This window comes from Erythrolamprus reginae, chromosome Z (assembly GCF_031021105.1).
Source record: "Erythrolamprus reginae isolate rEryReg1 chromosome Z, rEryReg1.hap1, whole genome shotgun sequence".
NCBI lineage: Eukaryota > Metazoa > Chordata > Lepidosauria > Squamata > Dipsadidae > Erythrolamprus > Erythrolamprus reginae.
Genome location: NC_091963.1, coordinates 43,671,076 through 43,678,940, shown reverse-complemented (window position 1 = coordinate 43,678,940; position 7,865 = coordinate 43,671,076).

Below are 7,865 nucleotides of genomic sequence, written 5' to 3'. Positions count from 1 at the left end.
TAGGTTCGCCATCACTGCCCTATCCACTTATTCACTCATTCATTCATTCATTCATTCATTCATTCATTCATTCATTCATTCATTCATTCATTCGATTTTTATGCCGCCCTTCTCCTTAGACTCAGGGCGGCTTACAACATGTTAGCAATAGCACTTTTTAACAGAGCTAGGCTATTGCCCCCACAATCCGGGTCCTCATTTTACCCACCTCGGAAGGATGGAAGGCTGAGTCAACCTTGAGCCGGTGATGAGATTTGAACCGCTGACCTTCAGATCTACAGTCAGCTTCAGTGGCCTGCAGTACAGCACTCTACCTGCTGCGCCACCCCGGCTCCACTTATTGACATTGGGTTGAATTCTGAAGAAGTTAAGCTCCATTTTTATCTCCAGTAGCTCATTAAATGCATTTCGTCTTCAGCTATTAAGGAAAATAACCATCATTTCTTATTTGTTGTAACATAATCTATTGTTACTCTTTAGACATACCTCATTCTAATGTGAACAAAATATTGAGGAGAGCAAACACATTGAAAGGGCAAGTGGGTATTTCCTTCCAGTGCAAATGCTTCATCGCACAGAACATACATAAACAAAACCTCTCCGAAAAAAGCATTCAGAGAATGAGAAGATGAAGATGGGATTTCCTGCAGTATGATAGTTTACAAATAATTGTCCAATTTTATTTAGCAATATGTTTTATGCAGTTGATAAATATATCGTTGGTATGCTTCTACCGATGTGGTGGAGATCGGTATCAACTAGATCAGTTTTTCAAACTTTAAAATGTGTGAGCTCTCAGATTTCCCCCGCTGACATGGTGAGCCAGACTATAATTTCATTATTGTACTATAATTTCATTATTGTACTACCAGCCCACTCCAATTCAGAAAATCTCTACAAATAGTTCTCAACTTATACCATTAATTTAGTGATAATTTAAAATTATAGTGGCACTTAAAAAGTAACATAGCATTTTTCATTGCTGACCAGCGTTCCCCGTAAGCTGCGCGTGTCAGCACGTGCGCGCCCAAAAATACCCCCCTGTGCACCCTTTTCCACGGGTGCGCGCTCCCCATCCCCCTGCCAGCCCGCGGGGGGGGGGGCAGGGAGGCGCTGGCAGTAGAAGGAAAGGGAGATGCGGCCACCCCTGCCTCCCCACCGTGCCTCCGGCTCCCTCGTGCCCCTGAGAAATGAGAAAATGATTGAGGCAGAGAATGACAGGAAAGAGAGAGAAACAGAGAGAGAAGTGACTCTTGATTTAAAGCATATGGTAAAAGCACTTAAATAAATAAATGTTTTTATTAATAGTTATGTTTTTGGATTTGCTGGTTGTTTTAGTTTTAATAGTAATAGAGTTTTGTTTTGTTTTATTATTGATTTATTTTAATAAAAATAATGGATTTATTATTTATTTATTATCTATCTATCTATCTATCTATCTATCTATCTATCTATCTATCTATCTATCTATCTATCTATCTATCTATTTATACTTCTATGCCGCCCAGTCCCAAGTGGACTGCCGCTCAGACACTATACTTTTCCGCCCACCCCGAAAAAAAATTAGAGGGAACATGGTTGCTGACCCCTGTGGTCATGTGATTAAAATTCAGATACTTGGCAACTGGCATGCATTTAATGGTTGCAATGTCCTAGAGTCATGCGATCGCCTTTTGAGACTTCTGAGAAGCAAAATCAATAGAAAAGCTAAATTCCCTTAACAACTGAGTTACTAATTTAAACAACTGCGCTTGATTCACTTCATAACTGATAAGAAATATTGTAAAATAGGGGCAAAACTGACTTAACAATCGTCCTGCTTAGTAATACAAATCTAATAAACAAACAAACAAACAAACAAACAAATAAATAATTTGCACTCCATTTTCATTGTATTGGATTTCTGACATCTAGTTTGGAGGCTGACTATAGATCTAAATTTGAAGGAAGAGAAAACTAAGAACAATTCTGGTCACAGTTTCAAGAGGATGTGGTCTTAGCAAATATGGTCACAGTTGCAAGAAGATGTGGTCTCAGAACAAAGGAACAACAGCAACTATTAAAGCTCAAAATATCCAAAACATCAGCAGGTATTATGGTCTACAAGATCCCCCGACCTAGAAAATCAGCCCAAGTGATCTAGAAAACCTCATTAGCATCCTAAAATATACTCTCCATATGAAGTAATTCTATCCCTTAAGGCAGGGAATTGAGACAGTAAGGAAATCATCTTAGTCATTGTGGCAGGCATGCATTGGTTTGTTTGTTTGTTTGATTTTTTTATGCTGCCCTTCTCCTTAGACTCAGGGCGGCTTACAACATGTTAGCAATAGCACTTTTTTAACAGAACCAACATATTGCCCCCACATAATTAAGTGCACTTATACATAATGGAAAAATCGATGGCAGCACTTTGCTTTTTTCCTGTGATAAAATACAAAAAAAAATATGTATGACGTGATCGGGGTTCCTCTTATTAATTGGGAGGCATGCCTTTACTGTTGTTCATTTATAAAGGTATTTTAGCCCAAGAGTTTCACATATGTGGTGAATTTAATAGGGCGTTGTCTCAGGGCAACAACCATGGTCTAATCACCTGTGTTTACAGATATGACAAGGTAGATATTGCCTTGGGAGAAATTTCATATTTGTCATTTGAATATCCATTCAATGAGTATTGTTTAGTTCTCGTCACTTGTTCATTTCAATTACGTAGTAAACATCTAGCATTTATTTAGAGGATCACAGTATCAGTTCTCTGTTCCAGAAAAGTCAACAGACATTGTGGAAATATAAATAGCAGCCTGGCAAAAAATGGTCCCAACAGATAACAGTAATGGCATACCCAGTCAGTGTCACTGGGAGTTGACACTGATTTGATAAATAAATAAATAAATGAATGAATGAATGAAGGAATACATAAATAAATAGCAGATGACCTGAAAGTGGCCAGAGAATACTGTATTTTCACTTTCACATCAGAATATAAGACCAATTTATTGCAGAACGCAATCATGCAAAGGAGAAAAAATTATTGTGGTTGTTTGGATGTACATAGTTATACTTATCAGAATGTATAAATGATACTTCCTAGTTAACTACGGTATATTAAATATAACTCTCCACTCCTTAGTCTTGACTGTTTCTAAAATTACTCTCTTTATCTTTATTTAGAGAGGCTCTGAAATTGGAATTTTAAATCATGTAGGGACCCATCTTTCATAGTTGGAACAGCTTAAATAAGTGATTTATAATTATGTAATGATTCATGCCAAAAGAAGGAACAACAGTTAAGATGAAGATTATGAGAGTGGCAGTTGAAATGTTCAGAAGAGATCACTGTAAATTATAATTATAACTATAAATTAATTTATATACTGATTTGTATTTTTTTAAAAATATTGCCATATTAAAGCATTAGTTACAAAAATATTCTTTGAGGAATATTCTATTAAGGTGATATTGTAATATTTACTGTAAAAGTAATATGTGTAACAATAACAATGTACATTCATGAAAATATTACGTTTTAGAAATATAAATGAAAATAAAAAGTCAGATCTCAATTTGTTTTTATGCAAACTATAGTATTTTTGATTATAAAATTAAGTGAGTTCATAGTGGGAAATAAAGATGTTTTTTCTTAGTAAACTTAAAATCCTTTTTAAAGAAGAAATTATATACTGCCAATTGTTAGTACAGTGGAACCCCGACATAAGAGCTGCTCTACTTAAGAGCAACTCGAGATAAGAGCTGGGAGGGGAGAGATATTTTTGTTCTACTTACAAGCCCAAATTCGAGATACAAGCGCCAAGGAGCTGTCTCCTGAAGCCGAACGCTAACTTCCGCGTTCGGCTTCAGGAGACAGCTGCGAAGCGGCGCGCGTGTTTTAAAAGGTTGCAGCCGGCCTGGGGGGCTCGGGGGGGTGCTTGCAGCTTTCTTTCTTGCTCTTTTTCTTTCTCTCTTTTACCTTCCCTTCCTCTATTTCTTCTTTTCTTTCTCCTTCCCACCTTCTTCCCTCCCTCCCTCCCTTCACTCATTCCTCTCTTACTCTCCCCTTTCATAAGTTTCCTTGCTTCCTTCCTCTGTTCCTGTCCCTTCCCCCTTTCTTTCTTTCTTTCTTTCTTTCTTTCTTGCTCTTTTTCTTTCTCTCTTTTACCTTCCCTTCCTCTATTTCTTCTTTTCTTTCTCCTTCCCACCTTCTTCCCTCCCTCCCTCCCTTCACTCATTCCTCTCTTACTCTCCCCTTTCATAAGTTTCCTTCCTTCCTTCCTCTGTTCCTGTCCCTTCCCTCTTTCCTTCCTTCCTTCCCACCCTCCGTCCATTCATTCACCCATTCCTCTCTTGATCGCTTAAAGCCGGTCCCTGGTGCAAAAAGGGTTGGGGACCTCTGTCCTACAGGATTGGGTGGCAGAGAAGTTGAACATATGTAAATTTAAAAGTTTAAGAAAGTTTACAAGTTAAGTGAAAGAAACTTCATTATTCATTTATATGTACATGTACATTTCTTCATTAAAAACATGTCTTTCTGCATAATTTAGACTAACTTTGTGAGTTTTTTGAGGGCTGGAACCAATTAAAATTATTTACATTAATTCCTATGGGGAAAAGTCGTTCGAGATAAGAGCTGCTCGACTTAAGAGCCCAGGTCCGGAACGAATTAAACTCGTATCTCGAGGTACCACTGTACAGTACAGTACTTGTGATGCAGAAGAGAATTTTTTTAATATAAATTAAGTTCTGTATCCAAAAATTCTAGAAGGAAATTGACCTGTTGACCTTGATAAAACTTGTCAAAATTAAGATGATCAACAATTTAATAAAATTGTGATTGCAGAACAATATTTTGTCCGCGGATTTTGATTTATTTGAAGTTATTTACTTTAAATTTTGATGTAATTACTAAGCAGATACTATGGTTATAATTCTCAAAATGAAACAATGGCTTTTATAAGAAATATGCCAGTTAGCAATTCCTTTCAGATTTCTATCAGTTTATATGTATTTTTATGTACTAAATACAGGTGAAGCTTTACACTGAAGATATCCTCTGTAATTTATTTTAATTGATGCTTTGGTATAACCTTGCATTCTGATATGATCATTTTTCAAGGTCTTATTGTGAAGCCAGATAATCTTTCTTCTGTTTGTTTCCTGTCTTGTTTCCAAAGCTGGAGGGAGAATTTCATCTCTCTACTTAACTTCTCACTAAGCTGTGAATTCAGATTTAACAGGTTGATGGAGATGTCGCTTGTTAAACTGAAAATGGATTTCATAAAAATATTAATTCATAATAATTTTTTCACCATGTATACTTATACATCCCAACTAAAATGTATTGTTTCTACGTGTCATATATGTGGATATATATTTGTTTGTTTGTTTGTTTATTTATTTATGTGCCATGTTTATGTAGTGTACATTGGAGATGGTGACTCTCTGACAGCAGCATGCAATGCAATTTCATTTTAATATATGACAATTAGTATAGCAATAAATTTATTCTATTTTAAGTCAAAGTCCGGGGTGCTAAATTCAATTTCATTGGGGGGCTGCATCAGGCTTGAGTTTGACCTTGGTGGGGGTGAGAATGGGCATGGCCAGATCAATGTCACTTGTGTCAGGAACATCTATGGTGGCCTATGCACTCTGCCTGCAAAAATGGGCTCCCAAGCTTTGTTTCTGGCTGCAACAGCCTCCTGTAGCCCTCTGCAGTAAAGACAGAGCTTGGAGGGTCCCTTCCAGCTCCATTTTCAAGATCTGTTTTAGTTGGCTGTGGCACTTTGGGCTGGTACTTTGCTGTTTCCGGGTGACCCTGCAGGCCAGATCTAAACAGCTTGCTGGCCGGTCTTCAATTAGATACTCCTGGTCTAAGTCATTTTGGTGATACGATAGTCTATTCAACTAGCTGACTTCACATGTCGTGAAGTCCAAGAATAGGACATAACTGAATGAAAGGGAAAAAATATTCACTAAATAAAAATTATGTTTACTTATACAATATATAAGCTATAAGGCATGATCAATAAGCTATAATGTCTGCATTTAGGTGTATGCTAAGCCAAATCAAAGAAACCTCATGGTGTGGCTTGATGTAAAAACTTAGCCCCAGACTCATGTTTCTATACATTAAATATGTACAGTATTTATATTGAACATTCCAACACAAATAGTAGAGCAACAGCAATTTAGCAAGCTAGACAAGGCTTAGTAAAAAGGCGGAATAATTTTCTATAAATTTAGGATACTTATAAACATAATATGTTGTGTAAGTCTAACAAAAACAAATATGTGAACCAAGCCAGTTCATACTGTGACTTAGCATTACACATAAATACAGACACTTATGGTTTATTTACCAAATAGTGGGTTAGTAAAATATTTGAGCCTGGTCAATTTCCTTAGTGAAGGGAATATCAGTTAAAAATTAGGGGAGAACCACACTGATGATCCAGCAATATATAAGACAAAGGTAGTTAGTATAAAAGATGCATCTGAATTATAAGTATTATTGCATTGAATCACAATGCTGAAGTATAAACAATAAAGAAATCTATTTGGAAAAATCAAATAGTGTCATTCTTGGTTCCCCCCCACCCTAAAAAAAATAAAATTATGATCACTGCACTATACCTGCTGTCATATGATTTGCAATTTGTGATCTTGCAATGAGCTCACAGTTATGACAACTACAGTGTCCTACTGTTATATGATTATGATTTGCGAACTTCCCAGCTGGTTTCTAACAAGCAAATTTAATCAGATTTGCTTAACAACTAGATGAGTCACCTAACATCCATGATTCACTTAATAACAAAAAAAATCAGATCTGGAACAATTGCATCACTTAGTGACCGAAATTGTGCTTATAATTTGAGGATGGCTTGAATAACAAGCCTACATATAACGCACAATGTTAAAATAAAAATCCTTGTATATTCTTATTGTATATAAAGTATAAAATACCAAATAATTAATTTTATATTAAATATAAAATATACAACAGCAAACAAAAAAAATCAGCTACCATTCCAGAGGAAGAGTACAGTCCAAATTGTATAGGACAGTATAAATATTTGGAAATGCATTTCAGATAGTTTGACAAAACTTTCTAGGTCGAACAATTCTAATCCTGTACTTTATTTCAATGATATTGCCAGCTTCATTGTACAAACACAATGATTTGTTTCTGTTATATGCAAATCTTCTCTAAGATTATCTATCCCCATTAAGGCCGTTTATATATTCCAATGGTGGACTCATTGCCACTGTAATGAACTCTTTCCATGTTGCTGCTAGTTTCCTCTTTTTTATCCATCTTTCCCAGTTTCACAACATTATGGTCTTCCCCTAATGAGTCCAAAATATAGGGGGAATTCTAGATTAATTTGTTCTATGATTCATTTTATTCTTGCCTATCCAAAGTATTGTCAAGAGTCTTCTCCAGCAATACATTTTATATAAGTTATGCACCCCCCCCCAAACACATATACTGTATGTATATGTATGGGATATACAGTATGTATATACCTCAATGTACTAATTACCTAATTAGATGATAAATACCCAATTCTCCTGCTTTCTTTTCTCCCCACAACAATTATGTGAGGGAGTGGTTGGTTTAAGGGAGAAAAATTGGCTGAAAGCCACCTAGCCAGAGTTCATGCCTAAGAGGGATGTGTAGAACTCACAATCGCTAACTTAAAAAAAAAACCTTACTTTTGCTTTTAATCTTTCATTTTATCTTGACTAAAGATGGTAGGACAAGCTGCATGGGTAATAGTGGTTGCTTTGAAACATTTTGTGGAGAGTGGGAGAAAAGAAGTGAAATAGATGAAGTCAAGAATTATTTCACCTGAGAGCCT